The following is a 21,328-nucleotide window of genomic DNA, read 5'->3' as shown; positions in this document are numbered from 1 at the left end:
AGCAATTTAAAGAGTGCTAAATTATGTTCACTGTGGGAAAAAACCAACCCTCTGCTTAATTTGTAACCTGGCTTTATGAACTCTCCACTTCCAGCTTTTGCTGCTGCTTGACACTTGATTTGCTCAATGAGAAGACATTTTAACTCCCCTTGGTTTTCCCTCCTACATGAATCACAGCAGCTCTCCACTTTCCTGACCAATAGATTAAAGTTTGAGCACTGCATTTGTCCTTTTACACCTTTATTTTCCCTCTCCTAACACTATTTTTTGTCTCTTATGATCTCAGCTCCCTTTCAGACTTGCTTTTACAAACACCCTTCATTCTGAAGCTCTATTTTGTGCCTTTCCTTCCCATGCCTAACATTTTGCATCTAGTACCACTCTGCAGGCCTGTCTGACTTAATCATGCTGCTGATACTTACTCTTGCAAGGGAAAACTTCTCAAGTCATATGATTTAAATCACATCACTCTAACCAACATCATTGTATTAGCCTGCATTCAGTGCCAGGGCAGGAGCAGCAATACAAATAGAAAACTGCAATATAAGATGCTCACAAAATGCAATAAACACCTAAAAACTTCTAAACACAACAAGATAATTAATCCTCCTGTCCTACTTGGAGCTAGAGCAGAGCTGATTCTGCACAGGGCTGTCACTTCTCAGCTCAGGCTCTGCTCACTGAGGCACTTTCTAAACCTCAGGGCAGGTTTGCACAGCCAGGAACTGCTCCTAGCAGGGAGAAGCTGATAGAATCATAGAATCAAGCAGGTTGGAAGAGACCTCCAAGATCATCCCCAAGCAGCACTACAGGCTGGAGACTGAGTGGCTGAGAGCAGCCAGGAGGAAAGGGACCTGGGGGTACTGATAGAGAGTAGCTAAAGATGAGGCAGCAGTGTGCCCAGGTGGCCAAGAGAGCCAATGGCATCCTGGCCTGCATCAGGAGCAGTGTGGCCAGCAGGACAAGGGAGGTTATTCTGCCCCTGTGCTCAGCACTGCTCAGGCCACACCTTGAGTGCTGTGTCCAGTTCTGGGCCCCTCAATTCAAGAGAGATGTTGAGGTGCTGGAACATGTCCAGAGAAGGGCAACAAAGCTGGTGAGGGGCCTGGAGCACAAACCCTATGAGGAGAGGCTGAGGGAGCTGGGGGTGTGCAGCCTGCAGCAGAGGAGGCTCAGGGCAGAGCTCATTGCTGTCTACAGCTACCTGCAGGGAGGCTGTAGCCAGGTGGGGTTGGGCTCTTCTGCCAGGCAAGCAGCAACAGAACAAGGGGACACAGTCTCAGGTTGTGCCAGGGGAGGTCTAGGCTGGATGTTAGGAGGAAGTTCTTCACAGAGAGAGTGATTGGCATTGGAATGGGCTGCCCAGGGAGGTGGTGGAGGCACCGTGCCTGGAGGTGTTGAAGCAAAGCCTGGCTGAGGCACTTAGTGCCATGGTCTGGTTGACTGGACAGGGCTGGGGGATAGGTTGGACTGGATGAGCTTAGAAGTCTCTTCCAACCTGGTTGATTCTGTGATTCTGTGACACACTCCAACCTAGCACCCAGCCCTAGCCAGTCAACCAGACCATGGCACTAAGTGCCTCAGCCAGGCTTTGCTTCAACACCTCCAGGGACGGTGACTCCACCACCTCCCTGGGCAGCATAGGGAGAGTTCCTGCCAAGGGCTGGGCTGCCTTAGACTTGCTTCTGGGCACACCAAGGGCACTGGATGAGCTTTGAGGTCCCTTCCAGTCTAAACCATTCTATGACTCCATAAATATCCCTTCCAACTCAAATCATTCCATGGTATTACTACAGTGCTGCCAATAAACATTTCCCCTGCCTTAATTCTCTATCAGCTAAATCCTGTGTTGGATTTTCTCTTCTGTTCCCTAAAATCTGCACCAAACTAAATAGTCAATGGTTACCAACTCCAGTGTGCTTGTGTCACTGGGATGTTTTCTAGATGAACACTCTGGAGTGCTCAAGCATAACAGGACTGTTGATTTAACAATATTGATCCCTAATCCTTGTTATCTCTAATATTCTTTCACTTGCTTTTGGCTTGGCCTGAGATGAATTTTACCTCGTGGCTTTTCCAACTGCTGAGCAGAGCTATTAATTGAACAACTCTGTCAGTTCTGCACCACCACTGCCAATACAGCTTGACAGGGGATCTGCAAGAGCAGGAGCAATAGGAACAGCATCAGTCCCCATTTCATGCAACTACACAATCATTAGGTTAGGAAAAGACCTCTGAGATACTCAAAGGGCTGCAGCAGTTCTGCTATGAGGACAGGCTGAGAGAGTTGGGGCTCTGCAGCCTGGAGAAGAGAAGGCTTCCAGGAGACCTTGGAGTGGCCTTGCAGGATCTGAAGGGGGCTCCAGGAGAACTGGGGAGGGACTACTGACAAAGTCTTGAAATGAGAGGATGAGGAGGAATGGGTTTAAAGTGGCAGAGGGGAGACTGAAAGTGAATGTTAGGATGAAGTTGTTTGCAGTGAGGGTGGTGAGACACTGGCACAGGTTGCCCAGGGAGGTTGTGGATCACAGAATCACAGAACCTGATCAAAGATCACATTTTGTGTTTCTGTGATTCACAAGCTCCCTGAAGGTGCTCAAGGCCAGGTTGGAGGAGGCCTTGAGTGACCTGTTCCAGTGGGAGGTGTCCCTGCCCATAGCAGGGGGTATGGAACTGGCTGAGCTTGGAGGTCCCTCCCAACCTAAACCCTTCTATGATTCTCTGATTCATTCTATCAAGCCCAACCATCTGGAATACTCTAAGCCCACAAGCCAATCTTGTCAACATTTCTCTCCTATTAGACCAATTGGATCAATTTTCTACCTTAATTTAATAGAGTTGGTTCTGGTTTCCTCTTTGCTTTTGTTTTAAGCTACTCTGCACTATTTTGGTTTGGGTTTTTCTGATTAATTGTTAATGTTGACTTCATCATCCTCTGCATTAGAGAGTCAAATGTGACTCCCTTTTGGATTTAGGGCTACAAATAAGCTGAGGGACTGGAACATCTCTCTGATGAGGAAAGACTGAGAGAATTTGAGCTCTTTAGTCAGGGAAAGAGCAGACTGAGTTGGGATCTTTTCAGTGATGGAGCACCTCTACTACAAGGACAGGCTGAGGGAGCTGCAGGTGTTCATCCTGAAACAGAGGAGTCTCTGGGGAGACTTAATAGCAGCCTTCCAGCACCTGAACAGGGTCATAAGAAGGATGGAGGGGGACTGTTTGCAAAGGCCTGCAGTGATAGAACAAGGGGCAATCCTTTCAAGCTAGCAGAAAGCAGATTCAGATTGGATGTTAGGAACAAGTTCTGCATCATGAGGGTGCTGGAACACTGGACTAGGTTGCCCAGGGAGGTGGTTGGGTGCCCATCCCTGGAGATACTCAAGGTGAGGCTGATCTAGTGAAGGATGTCCCTGCTGACTGCAGAGAAGGTTGGACTGGCTGAGCTTTGAGGTCCCTTCCATCCTAAACCATTCTATGATTCTTTCCAGTTCAGAAGAGAAATCCATTATGGTTTTAATTCCCTGCACCATACACAGTGAGACTCAGGCAGGCATTAAATGCAATAAAACTCTTTTGAACCAGCAGACTCTGCACTGGGTATGAGCAACCTGAAAGGCTAATGGGGACACCAACCTCCTCAGCAGCTGTGTCATCAACAACCCTAACACACACACACGAAAATGAACCTCAGTTCTTGAAAAGATGTAACAAATATAAAGGATGTAATAAATACAAAAGCTTGCCCCTGGAAAAAAAAATAATATAGAGCCACTTGTTGAAGGAGCTGCCTGGCCAATAAGGGCTCACAACTGGAGTGCTGGCAGAGAAAAGCCTTGTTAAAAGCAAACAGATAAGTAAAAAACCCTCAGCACAGCCTACATGCCCCTTGGCAAAGCAGCTCGTGCAATTTAATATGTTTTGCTGTACCTCATTGGAAACCTGGATGCATTGAGAGAGAGAAAAACTCTATTCCTATACTTAACCCTTTCTCTCTTCCTGCAGAGGCTCACCTGTAGCCTCTAAAAGGCAAAACATGGCATTGGTTTTGGTAGCAGTACTTGAGACACGTCACAGCATGCAGGTGTTGTGGGGGAGAGTCCATGGCTCACAGTAGCACTGGATTCACCCAGCCCTGAGGGAGAGCACAGACCTAAAGCAGAGCATTTTACTAAATCCTAGCAACTCAGAGTTGTTTTGGTGGGAAAAGCCCTCAGAGTCACAGAGAGACTCAGCTCAGCAAAGCCCCTCAGGATCACCAAGTCCAACCCAGAACCCTACTCTGCAAGGCTCACCCTAAACCATAGTCCCAAGCACCGCATCCAAACCACCTTTAAACACATTCAGGGTTGGTGACTCCACCACCTCCCTGAGCAACACATTCCTGACCACTCTTGCTGGGAAAAAATTCTTCCTCATGTCCAGTCTAAACCTACCCAGTGGCAGCTTGAGGAATTTCCCTCCTGTTCTGCCACTAATGCCCTGTGAGCAGAGACCAGCACCAACCTTTCCACAATATCCCTTTGGGTAGCTGCAGACAGCCATGAGGTCTGCTCTCAGCCTCCTCTGTTTCACACTAACCATCCCCAGCTCCTTCAGTCTCTCATCAGATTCATTCTCCAGGCCCTTCCCAGCTTCCTTGCTCTCCTCTGCACTCTCTCCAGCACCTCCACGTCTCTCTTATATTGAGGTGCTCAAAACTGAACACAATACCTCCCTGCTCCTGCTGGACACAGCATTTCTGACCCCAGCTGGAATGCCTTTGGCTTTCTTGGCCAGCTGGGCACTCTGCTGGCTCATATTCAGCTGCTTGTCCATTAGTCTCCTCAAGGTCCCTTTCAAAGATCATTGAGTCAAACTGTCAACCCAGCACCACCATGGCCATTAAACCACGTCATGCCCCCACATTTCCAGAGCACCTCCAGGAATGGGGACTTCACCACCTCCCTGGGCAGCCTATGCCCATCCCTGACCACTCCTGCAGCAAAGAAATTGTTCCTAATCTCCAAACTAACCCTTCCCTGGCACAATTCCAGGCTATTTCCTCTCAGTCTACCACCTGACACTAGAGAGAAGGGACCAACCCTTGTTCTTTCATTTCATTTCCCTTTTCCCCTCCCTTCCTTTCCTTTCCTTTCCTTTCCTTTCCTTTCCTTTCCTTTCCTTTCCTTTCCTTTCCTTTCCTTTCCTTTCCTTTCCTTTCCTTTCCTTTCCTTTCCTTTCCTTTCCTTTCCTTTCCTTTCCTTTCCTTTCCTTTCCTTTCCTTTCCTTTCCTTTCCTTTCCTTTCCTTTCCTTTCCTTTCCTTTCCTTTCCTTTCCTTTCCTTTCCTTTCCTTTCCTTTCCTTTCCTTTCCTTTCCTTTCCTTTTTCCTTTCCTTTCTCCTTCCCTTTCCTTTCCTTCCCTTTCCTTCCCTTTCCTTTCCCCTTTCCTTTCCCCTTTCCTTTCCCCTTTCCTTTCCCCTTTCCTTTCCCCTTTCCTTTCCTTTCCCCTCTCCTTTCCCCTTTCCTTTCCCCTCTCCTTTCCCCTTTCCTTTCCCCTTCCCTTTCCCTCCCCTTTCCCCTTTCCCCTTTCCTTTCCTTTCCTCGTTCCCCTTTCCCCGTTCCCCTTTCCCCGTTCCCCTTTCCCCTTTCTCCTTTCCTTTCCTTCCCCTTTCCCCTTTCCCCTTTCCCCTTTCCTTTCCTCTTGCCTTGCCTTGTCTTTTCTAATACAGACTTAGGTTTTAGTGCAGAAATAACACAGGCTAAGTAATTCCATAATTCATCCATCAATTCTTACATTAAAGAGTGATGAAAAAGAAGCATTAATACTTGGAATGTCACCAGGGATTGCAAAGGGAATATGGATCAGCTGGAAATTCAGAAGTTTATGGCACATTAATGCAGAGCAGTATTTGTATCCTCTTTTTATGCCTGCAAACAAAAATGTTTATCCTGTTTATTTCTGGAACTCCAACAGGTTTTGTACCTCACTGAGGAGAAGGGGAAAGAAGGAAAGAGAAAGGCACAGAGCAGGACCAGTTCTTGTGAAGCAATTACTACAGCTCCAGTTAAGATTAGCTGGATCAGATGCAGGCTTCTCTTTGCACGATGACAGAAGAGAAGAGAAAGAAATGTAAAAGGAATGAAACTGGTTGCATGGAATCACAGAATGTCAGAGGCTGGAAGGGACCTCCAAAGCTTATCCAATCCAGCCCCCCTGCCAGAGCAGGAGCACCTAGGGCGGGTCACAGGGGAACACATCCAGACAGGTCTTGAATATCTCCAGGGAAGGAGACTCCAAACCCCCCTGGGCAGCCTGTTACAGGGTTCTGGCATCCTCACAGGGAAATAACTCCTCCTCATGTTTAAATGAAACTTCCAATGGCTCAGCTTCCACCACTGCCCCTTGTGCTGTCATTGGGCATCACCCAGCAGAGCCTGGCTCCAGCCTCTGCCCACTCACCCTGCACATCTTTATCACCATTGATGAGGTCCCCCCTCAGGCTCCTCCTCTCCCAGCAGCACAGCCACAGCTCCCTCAGGCTCTCCTCCTAACAGAGATTCCCTTAACCATCCTTCTGGCACTGTGTCTTAACCTTCCTAAACCATTCCCTTAACCTTCCTTGTGGCTCTGTGCTGGACTCTCTCAAGCAGTTCTATGTCCCTCTTGAACTGAGAGGCCCAGAACTGGACACAGTACTCCAGATGCAATCTCACTAGGGCAGAGTAGAGGGGGAGTAGAACCTCTCTTGACCTACTAACAACAGCCCTCCTAATCCACCCTAGAATGGCATTGGCCTTCTTGGCCACCAGAGCACATTGCTGGTTCATGGTCAACCTCCCCTCCACTAGAACCCCCAGATCCTTTTCCTCTTCACTGCCTTTGTCAGGTCAGTCCTCAACCTGTACTGCTCGCTGGGACTGTTCTTTCCCAGGTGCCAGACTCTCCCCTTGCCCTTACTGAATTTCATTCCATCTCTTCCTGCCCAACCCTAAGCCTGCCCAAGTCTGGCTGAATGGCAGTGCCAACCACTCCACCCAGTTTGGTGCCATCAGCAAACTTGCTGGCAGTGCCCTCTGTGCCCTCATTCAGGTCACTGTTGAACATATTGAACAGAACTGGTCCCAGTACTGACCCCTGAGGGACTCCACTAGTTACAAGCCTCCAACCAGACTCCGTGCCACTGCCCACAGGAGTTACTAGAGAATCAGTTAGCTCATGCACACTGCAGTGCTGCATTAGATCACAAAAATGGGCTCTGGAGACTGCAAGTAAAACCAGAAAATGCTTTTAGTTAGCTCTCTGAGAGATGGAATTCTCTCATGTGCCCCTTTACAGAGAGACTGACATCTCAGACTCTTCTTTCTGTTCACTACTAGGTGGTCTGGAAGATAAATAAGAAAGTAAAATGGCCTTAAGTAATTTGATGAGTAAGAAAGAGTGGCTGAGAAGTGAGGTATCTCCCAGCCCCACCACAACTGCCCACCTGTTTTTCCACACAGTGAGGAAAGTTGAGGGCACTTTGGGACATGGTTTAATGGCCATGGTGGTGTTAGGTTGATGGTTGGACTCGATGACCTCAGAGGGCTTTTCCAAGCCAAAGAATTCTATGATTTTGTGATTCTGGAATTATGTAATGCTCAGGACTGTATGGATCCCACAGCTGCCAAAGAAGTGGGCAGAGACCCCTCAAACACAAAAGCATTACTAAGTGCACTGAATGTTCTATCCCCACTGCAGCTGCCCACCTGTTTTGCCACCTAAAAAGACACTGAGGAAAGTTCAAGACACTTTGGGACATTGTCAACCCTGTGCTGGGCTGCAGCAAGAGCAGTGTGGGCAGCAGGGCAAGGGAGGGGATTCTGCCCCTTGGCTCTGCTCTCCTCAGACTCCACCTGGAGTACTGTGTGCAGTTCTGGAGCCCCCAGCACAAGAAGGACATGGAACTGTTGGAGCCACTCCAGAGGAGGTCACAAAGATGCTCAAAGGGCTGCAGGAGCTCTGCTATGAGGACAGGCTGCATGAGCTGGGGCTGTGCAGCCTGGAGAAGAGAAGGCTTCCAGGAGAGCTTGGAGTGGCCTTGCAGGATCTGAAGAGGGATACAGGAGGGCTGGGGAGGGACTATTGACAAGGTCTTGAAATGAGAGGATGAGGAGGAATGGGTTTAAAGTGGCAGAGGGGAGACTGAAAGTGGATGTTAGGAAGAAGTTGTCTTCAGTGAGGGTGATGACACACTGGCACAGGCTGCCCAGGGAGGTTGTGGATCACAGAATCACAGAATCACAGAATCACAGAACCTGATCAAAGATCACATTTTGTGATTCTGTGATTCACAACCTCCCTGGAGGTGTTCAGGGCCAGGCTGGATGAGGCCTTGAGTGACCTGTTCTAGTGGGAGGTGTCTCTGCCTATGGCAGGGTGTTGCAAGCTTGGAGGTCCCTTCCAACCTAAACCAATCTATGACTCTATGGTTTAATGGCCATGGTGGTGTTAGGTTGATGTTTGGACTTGATGACCTTAGAGGTCTTTTCCAAGCTAAACAGTTCTGTGATTTGATGATTCTGTGATGATGTAATGCTCAGGACAGTGTGGATGCCATAGCTGCCAAAGAAGTGGGCAGAGACCCCTCAAACACAAAGAGCTTTACTAAATGCCCTGAACTGCTGCTGGCTTGCATCCATTTCAGGGATCCAGCAGAGGTAGATCTGAACTGGCTTTATCTGGCTGCAAGTGAAATCTTTCTGCTGGAGTTTTGAGGTTTTGTTGGGGAGGTTTTTTGCTTGTTTTTTGGGGGGAGTTGGCTGCTTTCCTTTCTCATTCTCCTGGTTTCCTGGCTATATTGCTCCCCCACAGTCCTGCCATACCAAGTACAAGCTCTGCAGCAAAGGCTGGGAGAGATTTTATTTGATGGTCTGATGCTGCCTCTCTTGCCTTTCACAAGCAGCAAGGGTACATCTCATCTCAGCAGTGGGAAAACAGGATTTCCAGGCTTCTAACAGTGCTGTGAGCTAGTATTTAAATTTACAGAGGCTCTGGCATGCACCTGAAATGCATTTTAATCTGCCCAAGGAATAGGTTCAGTCCTGGGAAGTTCGTTGTTGTTCCTAATTGTCAGCGACTGGTACACTTTGCTTGCCTGCAGCTATCCAATTAGCACAGCACCACGACACAAAATGTTGTAATATGCTGCATGTCCTAACAACGAGAGCCTCACACTCCACTCCCATCCAACCATCTCCTTCCAACTGCTCTTCCAAGAGACTAGCAAACGGTGGGGGAGAAGATGGGAAGGGAGGGATGCGAACGGAGAGCGCAGCCTTGCAACGCCGATCGCTCGGTAAAGCTCGGGGTGAGATCTTCCCTGCTCCTGGTGTAGATGGAGAGAAAACCAGAGAGAGAGAGAGAGAGAGGGAAGAAAAGCTCAACTCCAGAAGTGGAAAACATGTAACTTCTGCCCTGAGATATTGCCATGGCAACATTTAAACAATGAACAAAAAGCCCTGCAGGATTCTGCTCTTGCTTCCTTGGATACTGAATGTAAATCCTGAGCCTCTTTTACAGTGTGCCTCTGATGTTTGCCTTTGCCTCTCACGGGCACCAAAGGATCCAGCCCCCCTCAACCTCACCAGGGACTCTGTGTTAATTCACTTCCATGTATTGAAGTGGTAATTAAAACCCATCACTGCCACACTCATCTCCCCTCCTGCGCACTCATTTCTATCCTCCAGGAGACAAAAGTCACCGTGATAGGATCACAGAACTGGTTTGGTTGGAGAGGCCTCTGCAGTCATCCAGTCCATCCATCAACTCACCACCACAGCCACTAAACCATGTCCCCAAGTGCTGGGTTAGGAACTGGCTGGAGGGCCGAGCCCAGAGAGTGGTGGTGAATGGTGCCACATCCAGCTGGCAGCTGTCACTAGTGGTGTCCCTCAGGGATCAGTGCTGGGCCCCATCCTCTTTAACATCTTCATAGATGATCTGGATGAGGGCATGGAGTCAGTCATCAGCAAGTGTGCAGATGACACCAAGCTGGGGGCAGATGTGGCTGGGTTGGAGGGCAGAAGGGCTCTGCAGCAGGACCTTGACCACCTGCACAGATGGGCAGAGTCCAAGGGGATGGCTTCAATAGCTCCAAGTGCAGGGTGCTGCACTTTGGCCACAGCAACCCCATGCAGAGATACAGGCTGGGGTCAGAGTGGCTGAGAGCAGCCAGACAGAGAGGGATCTGGGGGTGCTGATTGATACCCACCTGAAGATGAGCCAGCAGTGTGCCCAGGTGGCCAAGAGAGCCAGTGGCATCCTGGCCTGCATCAGGAATGGTGTGGCCAGCAGGAGCAGGGAGGTCATTCTGCCCCTGTACTCTGCACTGGTTAGACCACACCTTGAGTGCTGTGTTCAGTTCTGGGCCCCCCAGTTTAGGAGGGACATTGAGATGCTTGAGCGTGTCCAGAGAAGGGCGACGAGGCTGGGGAGAGGCCTTGAGCACAGCCCTACGAGGAGAGGCTGAGGGAGCTGGGATTGGTTAGCCTGGAGAAGAGGAGGCTCAGGGCAGACCTTATTGCTGTCTGCAACTGCCTGAGGGGTGGTTGTGGCCAGGAGGAGGTTGCTCTCTTCTCTCAGGTGGCCAGCACCAGAACAAGAGGACACAGCCTCAGGCTGTGCCAGGGGAGATTTAGGCTGGAGGTGAGGAGAAAGTTCTTCCCTGAGAGAGTCATTGGACACTGGAATGGGCTGCCCGGGGAGGTGGTGGAGTCGCCGTCCCTGGAGCTGTTCAAGGCAGGACTGGACGTGGCACTTGGTGCCATGGTCTGGCCTTGAGCTCTGTGCTAAAGGGTTGGACTTGATGATCTGTGAGGTCTCTTCCAACCCTGATAATACTGTAATACTGTGATACTGTGCCATGGCCACAGGTTTCCTGGACACCTTCAGGGATGGGGACTCCACCACCTCCCTGGGCAGCCTGCTCTAATCCCCGACCACTCTTGCAGCAAAGAAATTGATCCTCATCTCCAACCTAAACATTCTCTGGCACAATTTCAGGCCATTTCCTCTCTTTCCGTCACCTGATACTCCCTGGACAACCTATTCCAGTGCCTGAACACTACAGCTCCATAACAGGAACCCACCTTTTTATAATAACATCACTAAATAAGGCACCCCAAAACATCACAAGCCAAGCCCCAATGACTGCTACCACTGCAGGATGTGGAGGCAGCATCCTTTCCAATGGTAGCTCCTTGCTTGTGCTGCTAGACTTGAAGCACGCTTCAGGGCTGCCTTCCAGACCACTGTGCTTCCTGCTGGTAGTAAATCTTTCTCCTTCAGGTTGTCCTGCAGGGATAAAAGACTTCAGAACTGAAGGAGGCTTGGAGATCATTATGATCTTCCTGGAGCGACTTGGCAAAGGGATGGATGGAGATGCAGAAGGAAGGTCCCTGCTAATAGGAGGCCAAAATGCAGTCAGCTTGACTGCTGCAGAAATGACTTGGTGGGTGTTAATTGCACTTCTTTGGAGCAATTTTCCTGCTAGGCCACAAGCAGCTCTAATTCCAGCATCCTTCTCTCTCAGCTCATTCCCTCACCAGCAATCAGGAACAAAGAGACATCTCCATGCCAAAGCAAAGGCAGGCTGGTGAGAGTGAGCTGGAGGCAGTCCCTCTGAGAATACATTGCAGCTTTACTCTTGGATAGCTTGGCTTCTGAGTTCTCACCAGCACCAAGCTCCCTCAAAAGGTGCTAAAATCCTGTCTTGAGCCTCCTTCAAAATCTTTCTGCCTCATATGGCTACAGGAAGACTCTTCATGTCAGATGGGAGACAGCTTTGTAGGTTGCAGGCAAATAATGTGTTGGGTCTGTCTGTAGGTAGTCCTGGGCTGCACCACCAGCAGCATGGCCAGCAAGTCAAGGGAGGGGATTCTCCCCTTTCATTTGGCTCTCTTGAGACCCCACTGGAGTCCTGTATGCAGTTCTGCAGCCCCCAACACAAGAAGGACATGGAAGTGTTTGAGCCAGTCCAGAGGAGGCCACCAAGATGCTCAGAGGGCTGCAGCAGCTCTGCTATGAGAACAGGCTATGAGAGCTGGGGCTGTGCAGCCTGGAGAAGAGAAGGCTTCCAGGAGAGCTTGGAGTGGCCTTCCAGTATCTGAAGTGGGATACAGGAGGGCTGGGGAGGGACTATTGACAAGGTCTTGTAATGACAGGACGAAGAGGAATGGGTTTAAAGTGGCAGAGGAGAGACTGAAAGTGGCTGTTAGGAAGAAGTTGTTTGCAGTGAGGGTGGTGAGACACTGGCACAGGTTGCCCAGGGAGGTTGTGGATCACAGAATCACAGAACCTGATCAAAGATCACATTTTATGATTCTGTGATTCACAACCTCCCTGGGGGTGTTCAAGGCCAGGTTGGAGGAGGCCTTGAGCAACCTGTTCCAGTGGGAGGTGTCCCTGCCTATGGCAGGGTGTTGGAACTGGCTGAGCTTGGAGGTCCCTTCCAACCTAAACCATTCTATGATTCAATATCCCCCTTCTTTTCCTCCTGTCCCACATGATTGCTTGGGTTGGCTCACATCTAGAGTGTTCTTTTTTGGGTCTCAACCAAATTCAAAGCCCACTTCTGACTCGTCAGTGCTAGCAGGCTGGGAGAGATTGTGATACGAAATTTGCTGCTCTGGCTAAACCCAACCTGCTCCTGTTCCAGATCATTGCAAACCACTCCTGATGTGTGAAAACACAAGGAGCAGCCAGCCCTCTGCATCACCCACCTACAGCTAGCCAAGACTACCTGATGTGCTGGAGTGTGTCCAGAGAAGGGCTACAAGGATGATCAGAGGGCTGGAGCTGCTCTGCTATGAGCAGAGACTGAGGGAGTTGGGGTTGTTCAGTCTGGAGAGGAGAAGGCTCCCAGGTGACCTTATTGTGGCCTTCCAGTACTTGAAGTGGGCTACAAGAAAGCTGGGGAGAGACTCTTTAGGATGAGACTGAGGGGAATGGATCCAAGCTAGAAATGGGTAGATTCAGACTGGATGTTAGGAAGAAATTCTTCAGCATGAGGTTGGTGATAGCCTGGAATGGGTTGTCCAGAGAGGTGGTGGAAGTCCCATCCCTGGAGGTGTTTAAGGCCAGGCTGGATAAGGCTCTGGACAGCCTGCTCTAGTTTGAGATGTCCATGCCCATGGCAGGGGTTTGGAATCAGATGATTGTTGTGGTCCCTTCCAACCCTGACTGATTCTATGGTTCTGTGAGTCTAATCTAACATCTCTGCAGTCAGCAGGGACATCTGCAACTACAGCAGGTTGCTCAGAGCTCCTGATCCTTGAGATCCCTTCCAACCCTGGCTGTTTCTGTGATTCTAGGCTTCTGTGTTTCTATGCTTCTGTGATTTGATGAAGTCTGCCCTTCTGGACAACAACTGGAACAGCCTCCCACACAGCTTTCTCTTTCCTTCTACGCAACCATTCGGTGCCTAAATATACCCACAAAGGCTGCCCGTACGGAGCCACAGTCCCAAGCTGCCTGGGGCCAGCAGCAGAAGGATTGTCCCTGGTTTGAAGAGTAGGACCAATGTTTGCTGCTGGATGCTAGCCCTGTGCTAAGGAACGTGCAAGGGGAGTAGCAGAGACAGGCAGCTCTTGGCTCTGCTTGGAGAGATTTGCTGCTCCTCCTGTGGCTGAGTTGTTTGAATTGAGGTTTGGGGCCATTGATTTCACCATCAGTCCTTTGGGCTCTGGCTAAGCCCCAGCACAAAAGCTGAGAGATGCTCCCACTCTGGAAGCAGTTAAAAAAAGTCTTTTGAGTTATTCCATGTGCCTTTTGGCTACTGTATTAAGGGAATGATTCACTCAAGTGTGAAACTGTTGCCTCTTTAGGAGCAGCCACGCATCCCTAGCTTTTTTTATCATCGACAGGGTTTGCCTGTTTCAGCCCAAAGTGGTGGCTACGTTTTCCTGGTGCTTCCTTAGGGCATGGAACAAACCCCTCCTGCCAGTGATTGTACTAAAGGAACAGGGCACCTATGGCAGCTTTCTTATTGTCAAAGCCCAGAGTCCCTCCATCAAATTTCCTGTTGATTTTCACTTGACAGCAATCCAGGGAAAAGCTCAGAGATGCCTTTTCCTTAGCCAGCTTCTTTTTCTCTCCCCCCCCCCCCGCCTTCAGTAATTACTGAGCAGCAGCTTAACATAAATTTAGCTGCTCTATTACTGCAACTGCTGATGTAAGTGTAGCCCACAATAGGGCACAGACTTACACTGATCCATGAAGGAATGCAGTAAAGAGTTGGGAGCTGATTTTCAGATGCTTGACAAACTTCATTCCCACTGAGTGTCCCACCAGGAAGTGGTATGCCCAGAGAAAGAAATGAAGCTAAAGGCACCAATTTAGCTAGGCTGAGAAAGATGAGAGGAACTGGAGCTGGAAGGAACAATTTGGGTGGGGGTGGGGGGGTGGTGTTGTTTTTTTCTGTGCCTGCTTCCTTCTTTTTCTACACACAACAGCACAAAAGGCTCTGATCTGTTCGTGTGGCCAAACAAAAACTCCCAGGGACTTCCTTGGGAGCAGGATTGCACCCTAAATCTTAATCCTTTACAAGCAGAAGCCTTGCCCTTTACATCCTTAAGAGGCATGACCTCCACACAGAACAGAATGGGACATGTTGGGTGAGAGGTAAAAGGTCTCACTGCCATGATGCCAGAAGACTCAGGATGTTTATGGTGATGCTGTAAGTGAAAGGGGGTAGCAGGAAAGAAAAATGCTAACATTTATGTGTGATTTATCCAGGGAATTTAGAGCTTCTGAAGGAAGCTTCTGAAGAGGGAAATGCTGACAGATTATAAAGCAACAACAACCACCACCAAAAAACAAACACAAACCTAACGTTGAAATCCACCTCTACCAACACCTCTCTCCTCCCTGCCTTCTCTCCCCTCCTCCAGAATATTGCAGCTAGGGGAAAGTCAAAAAGAATGGTGAAGCTTGTTCTGCACCTTGCCTGCCAAAAAATACCCATATCTGTTCAATGGCTCATTTAATTAGCTGTTCCTCTCTCTCTCTCTCTCTCTTGCTCTGCCAGTTTTGGCCTGATACTTTCAAGTGGAGCCTCTACACGTGAAGGCCAAGGTTGAGGTGGGCAGAGGTGAGAGATCAGGGGGAGAAATGAGGAATGAAAATGCCCTCTCTGCAAGCTAAGCAGTCATGCCAAGAGAGGGGGTGGAAGTTTCGCCACAGGGAAATGAGGAGCTGTATTTTAACCATCAGGTTATGCACCCTTTGTTCCACTCCCCCCCCACCTAACACCACATTGCTGCAGGAAGGGGGAGGGCATTTATTGGTCTGCCACACATCGTTGTTCATCTGTGAACCCCACCATATACAGGAGACACTTGCAAAATCGCTTCTCATTACCAACACGACGACAAAACCCATCCAGACACTACGCTTAAGCCATCCTCTTGCTGCTTTGTCAATCCAACTAAACCTCCTTCAGCTGCCACCAAAAGTCCTAAGGGAGCCTGAAGGATTCAACCACCAAAAAAAAAAAACCCACTCCCCAAAATAATCAGGAAGAATTTCCTAGGAGATCTGGAGGGCAGAGGTGGCTTGTGCAGCAGTTTGCTAAACTCCCTTTCAATAGCAGAATGTCCTCTCTCTGCCTGCTACTGCTTCCTCTCCCCCCCTCCACCCCCCAGCAACGGAGTGTAAAACGTGCCATTCCTCTCAGTGCTGCCTCCTCAAAATCCATTAACCCTCCCTTGTCCTACACTACCCCCCCCCCAAACCTCCACCACCTACTCCCACCAAAAGGCATCCTTCACCTCCCTGCTCAGTTACCAAATTCTCCTGGTCATACACCATATGGATCTGCAGTGTCAGCCTGGGGACCAGCATTCAACCCAGAACCTTTCTCTACTCCAAACATTTCAGATGTGAGGAAGCCTCCTCCCGGGCACCCAATTCCAGGCAACTCACACCTCTCTCCTCCCCCCCACCCCCACCCCCAACATACACACCCCCCTCAAAAGATTTCTTTGCTAGTGACCATTTCCAGAGCCAAGCAGGCAGGTACCTGCAGCATCCTACCAAGGTTGGAGTTCTACTAAAGGAGCTGCTGTGGGAATCCAGGCTCTGTCCTCCTTCCTTCGCTTCTCCTTTCCCAAGCGCCCCCCCACCCCCTCCAGCCATCATCAAAATCCAGTCGGATCCTTTATTCAGGTGGAAGGGGGGGGGGGGGGGGGGGGAGGAAGATCAAGAGAATTAAAAAAAGGGATGAAGAAGAAAGAAGAGAGGCAATAGGCTCTGTCTCCCTTCCCCAAACAGCATAGAATGGAAAGTGTACTCACTGTATCCTCAAAGACTATCCAGCTGGAAATCCGAGCCGTTACGAAAAACCCGGGTGGGGGAGGGGGTGAGAAAACTATTTCATTTGCAGCCACCACACCAAAATTCAATTAAAAAAAAAACCACCAAAAAACCAAAACCCAACAGCAACAAAAAAAACGAGACAGGAATAAAAATATGAAAAAAGAAAAATCAAAGATATCCAACTGCAATTTCCCAGCAATTCCAGTCCATAGAGGTGCTGCCAATCCAACCCAGCGCTGCTGAACTCTCTCCTCCTGGCAATTTTTTTGGCTTTCTCCTTCTCCTCTGTCCTTTATTTGTTTGTTTTTCTTCTTATCTGATTTTTTTCCCCCCCTCTCTGTGGCTTTCAACTTTTCCACTGGAAATCGCTGCGATGGTAACGTCGATGTTTGCCTTCGCTGGAGCGGTTTGAAATAACAGGGGTGGGGGGGGTGGGGGGGAATCCACAACCAAACCGAACCCAAAAATCCCTTGCAGAGGATGAACGGTCCTTCTCCCTTCAGAAACTTTTCATTCCACCCTGGATCCTTCTCCCCAGTTGCCTTCTGCTGAGGGTTTGTGTCTCTCTGGCTCCGCTGCTCTCCATGGCTGGCGGCTGCTGGGCATCTCTCTGGAGGGCAGCAAGGGCTGGATTCCTTTCGAAGCAACCCTCCATCCGCGTTCTTGCAACGCGATTCTCTGGCGACTCTTAAGATCCAGGTCTTGCCAGGCAAATTTCTTCTTCTCCCCCTTTCTTTGCTGCACTACCAATCCCCCAATCCTTGTGCCTCCACATTAGACCGGGGATTCCCATCCTTTTTTCCTTCCTCCCCCCCTCCCCTCCCCACCCCCCGCTTCTATCCTCCGCACGCTCCTTTAGGAAACAATCTCCTTTCGCATTCGGATTTTTACTTGCGGCTGGCAAAACAATAAACTTTTAGTCTCTCTTTCCCCCCCAACCCCCCCTCCCCCCCCCGTCCACCCCTTCCCTTTTCCAAGGATCTGATTAGATTTCCAATCACAACCCAGTGCGCAACTGGATTTCTGATTTCGGCGAGCCGCGGCGGCGGCTGCCTGCTCCCCTCCGCTTCAAACTCCACGCTGGATCCTTTCCCCTTCCTTCCAGCTCCTCTGCCTTTCCAGAAGCTCACGTTAAATGGAAGGAAGGAGGGAGCAGGGAGGGGGGGGGGGGGGGGGGAAGGTGGTGAAAAAAAAAATCAAATAAAACCCCCAAGGTTCCCACCAGCTGTCAAGAATAAATCCATCCCCTTGTTATTTTTCCAGCGCTTGGGACGGGGGTTTTGAACGCCTACTCTGCCCCCACCCCCCGGCCGCACACACGCACACACTTCTCAGATCTCTCTCTAACGTTAAAACTCCCCCGAGGGGGCACAAAAGCGGCCCCGGGGGGGGCGTGGATTTGTCCTCTCAGCTGTAAATTTCACAGGCACCCTTTGCTTTTCATTTCGGCTTCCTCTCCGCCTTTTGTCCAGCAACGATACAGATCCAGCAGCACCGAGGCAGATAAACTTCGATTTCTTCTTTTAGGGGAGAGGAGGAACGAGAGAGAGGAAAAAGGATAAAAGCTCTCCGGCCTCTGCCTCTCTTTCTTCCCTGTATTTCAGTGCTGCTCTGCTCTCATTTCCAAGCTCAGCCTGGCGTATTTCAGATCTACAAGTTGGATCTCCCTTCTGCATAGCAGCCGGTTAGTCTCCCATCTTCTTCCACATGCCAGTTATCTTCCCCCTTTCCTTCCTTTCTTCCTTCCTTCCTGCCTCCCTCCCTTCCAAGATGACACATTCCCAAGGAGCGCAGCCGCTTCTGGTAGTTTCATCCCCGAAACGCGGAGCCCTTTGCGGAGCCGAAAGCCTTCCTCCCTCCCATCAGCTTCGCCGGGAATCCTGCTTCTGTGTGCATGTGTGTGCACTTCCAGCCCCCGGCAGCTGCTCCTGGTGCCGGTGATGCTGGGGTTAGCTCTGCTTCGCCGTCGCTCTGCCTTCCCCTCACTGCCCACCTTTCGGTGGTACCCAAGTGTCCCAGGGTCAGTCTTTCCGCCTACACTCTTCCTTCTCCCCTCTTTCCTTTTTTTCTTTGGTTTCCCCCCCCCCACACCCCGTTTTTTTTTTTTTTTACCCTTTCTTCTCCTCTCCCCCCATCCCCCTCCCTCCTCCTTTTCTCTGCTTGTGATCAGTAAAATACAATTACCCAATTACCTCCCATCATCTTAGCACTGATTGGACAATCGCGTTAACACTTGCTGGCAGGAGATGGGGTGGGTGGAGGGGGGGGGGGGAAACGACAAGAGATGCTCCAACGTGGCACTGCTGCCACCTGCTTGACAGTCTGCGAACAAGCTCAGGGAGGCTTGCAGGGGAATCTCCCCGCTCAGAAAGCAGTTAAGTGAAAAACAAGGGATCGTCTGAAGGGGGGAAAAAAAATCAAGTAGGTAATCAAAACGTCAAAACTCATTTTCCTAAAAGCCTGCCTGATCCTGACAGTTTAAGCAGCGCTCGCAGATCCCAGCTCAGCCAGGGGAGCAGTGGGAATGACAGTAAGATGAAATGAGGTGTAAAGATGTCTTTGCAAAAAGGAGAAGGGAACAAGCAGGAGCTACAGGAACCAGCTCCAGCCAGTGGTGCAGAGGAACCACACCAAAATACAACCAGGTATGATTTATCAGATTCCTCAAACTCTTTTTAGTTGGAAAAGGCCTCTAAGACCACAGGCTCACAGGATGTCAGGGGTTGGAAGGGACCCAAAGAGATCATCAATCCTCCTGCCACAGCAGGACCATACAATCTAGCTCAGGGCACATAGGAACACATCCAGACAGGCCTTGAAAGGCTCCAGAGAAGGAGACTCCACAGCCTCTCTGGGCAGCCTGTGCCAGTGCTCTGGGAGCCTTACAGGAAAGAAGTTCCCCCTTGTGTTGAGCTGGAACCTCCTGTGCTGCAGCTTCCATCCATTGCTCCTTGTCCTATCTCAGGAAGCAGTGAGCAGAGCCTGTCCCACCTTCTGACCCCCTGACCTCAGATACTGATAAACATTAATTAGATTTCCTCTCATTCTTCTCTTCTCCAGACTGAACAGCCCCAGGAACCTCAGCCTCTTCTCATCAGGCAGTGCTTCAGTCCCCTGTCATCCTCACAGTCCTCTGCTGGACCCTCTCCAGCAGATCCCTGCCCCTCTTAAACCGGGGAGCCCAAAACTGAAGGCAGTACTCAAGATAAAATCTCACCAGGGTAGAGTATTGACCTAATATCACCATGGCCACTAAACCATGTCCCACAGTGCCCTGTCCACACCTTCCCTGAACCCCTGCAGGGATGGGAACTCCACCACCTCCCTGAGCAGCCTGTGCCAATCCCTGACCACTCTTGCAGTAAAGCATTTTCTCCCTAATCTCCAACCACAACCTGGCACAACTTGGGGCAGTTTCTTCTCATAACATCTCTAATTAATTGGGAGAAGAGGTTGAAACCCCCTTCCCCCCCACCTCCTCTCTAGGAATAGTTTTTATGGAAGGAAAACCAGTCTTCTATTACAGAAATAAATGTTGGGTTAAAATTTGTATGCACATAAAAGTTACCTAAAACCCCGTGGTGGTGTTACCATAGTAACATGGAATGGCTTGGGTTGAAAGAAACCTTTAAGGCTCATCTAGCCCAACCCTCCTGCAGCATTCAAGGGCAGGTTGGACAAGACTTTGACCAACCTGCTCCAGTGGGAGGTGTCCCTGCCCATGGCCCAGAGGTTGGAACTAGATGATCTTTGAAGTCCCCTCCAACCCAAATCATTCTGTGAATGTCTGACCCTCAACTGAAAGAGATTACTCAGAGACCTGTCCAACCTAAGCTGGAGTGGTCCCAGGGATGGGACATCCTACTACTGCTTTGGGCAGCTGGGGCCAGTACTTCATCACCTTCATAGTATAAAAGGTCTTCATTGTACCTGGTCTAAGTCTCCCCTTTTTATTAAATTTCAAAACTATCACTGCTTGACCTGTTGCAGGTCATGGAATCATGGAATGGTTTAGGTTGGAAGGGACCTCAAAGCTCTTCCAGTTCCAATCCCCATGCCATAGGCAGAGACACCTCCCACTAGAACAGGTCACTCAAGGCCTCATCTAACCTGGCCTTCAACACCTCCTTCAATCACATTCTGTGCTTCTGTGCTCCACAACCTCCCTGGGCAACCTGTGCCAGTGTCTCACCACCCTCACTGCAAACAACTTCCTAACATCCACTTTCAATGTCTCCTTTGCCACTTTAAACCCATTCCTCTTCATCCTCTCATTACAAGACCTTGTCAGTAGTCCCTCCCCAGCCCTCCTGGAGCCCCCTTCAGACACGGGAAGGCCACTCCAAGCTCTCCTGGAAGCCTTCTCTTCTCCAGGCTGAAAAGCCCCCACTCTTGTAGCCTGTTCCAACCCAAAGCCTTCTGAAGTGCTTCAAGATTTCAGTGGCTTTAAGTGATTACTCCAGTGAGGTGTCCAGTGACAGCCAGGCAGTAGTATGATCTCTTGTCACACCTCTCAAACATGCTGCAATCTGATTTGAATGACTTCTGACCAGGATTTCACAGCATCACAGAATGTCAGAGCCTGAGAGGGACCTCCAAAGCTCAGCCAGTCCAATTCCCTGCCAGAGCAGGAGCACCTAGAGCAGGTCACACAGGAACACATCCAGGCAGGTTCTGAATGTCTCCAGAGAAGGAGACTTCACAACCCCCCTGGGCAATCTGTTCCAGGCTTCTGTCACTCTCACAGGGAAAAAAATCCTCCTCCTGTTTCCATGGCACTTCCTAGGCCTCAGCTTCCACCACTGCCCCTTGTGCTGTCATTGGGCATCACCCAGCAGAGCCTGGCTCCAGCCTCTGCCCACTCACCCTGCACATCTTCATCACCATGACTGAGGTCCCCCCTCAGACTCCTCCTCTCCCCAGCAGCACAGCCACAGCTCCCTCAGGCTCTCCTCCTAAGGAAGATCTTCCACTGCCTGCAGCATCTTTGTGGCT

The 21,328-nt window shown here is 50.0% G+C and overlaps 1 protein-coding gene across 6 annotated transcripts in view; it reads right to left on the bottom strand.

Annotated features, from left to right (window-relative positions):
- The window catches only part of LRRC4C (leucine rich repeat containing 4C), an 802,274-nt gene that overhangs the window by 156,454 nt on the left and 624,492 nt on the right, over positions 1-21,328 (bottom strand). The window contains exon 1 of one of the 6 annotated variants that reach the window (XM_064152087.1): positions 16,312-16,766. The exons of the other annotated variants lie outside the window; for them this stretch is intronic. The gene's annotated coding sequence lies outside the window, so the exon portion shown is untranslated. Of the gene's footprint in view, positions 1-16,311; positions 16,767-21,328 lie in introns of those variants that run through there. 6 annotated transcript variants of the gene reach the window in all.

This window comes from Pogoniulus pusillus, chromosome 1 (assembly GCF_015220805.1).
Source record: "Pogoniulus pusillus isolate bPogPus1 chromosome 1, bPogPus1.pri, whole genome shotgun sequence".
Lineage (NCBI taxonomy): Eukaryota > Metazoa > Chordata > Aves > Piciformes > Lybiidae > Pogoniulus > Pogoniulus pusillus.
This window is presented reverse-complemented; position numbering and strand designations above follow the sequence as displayed.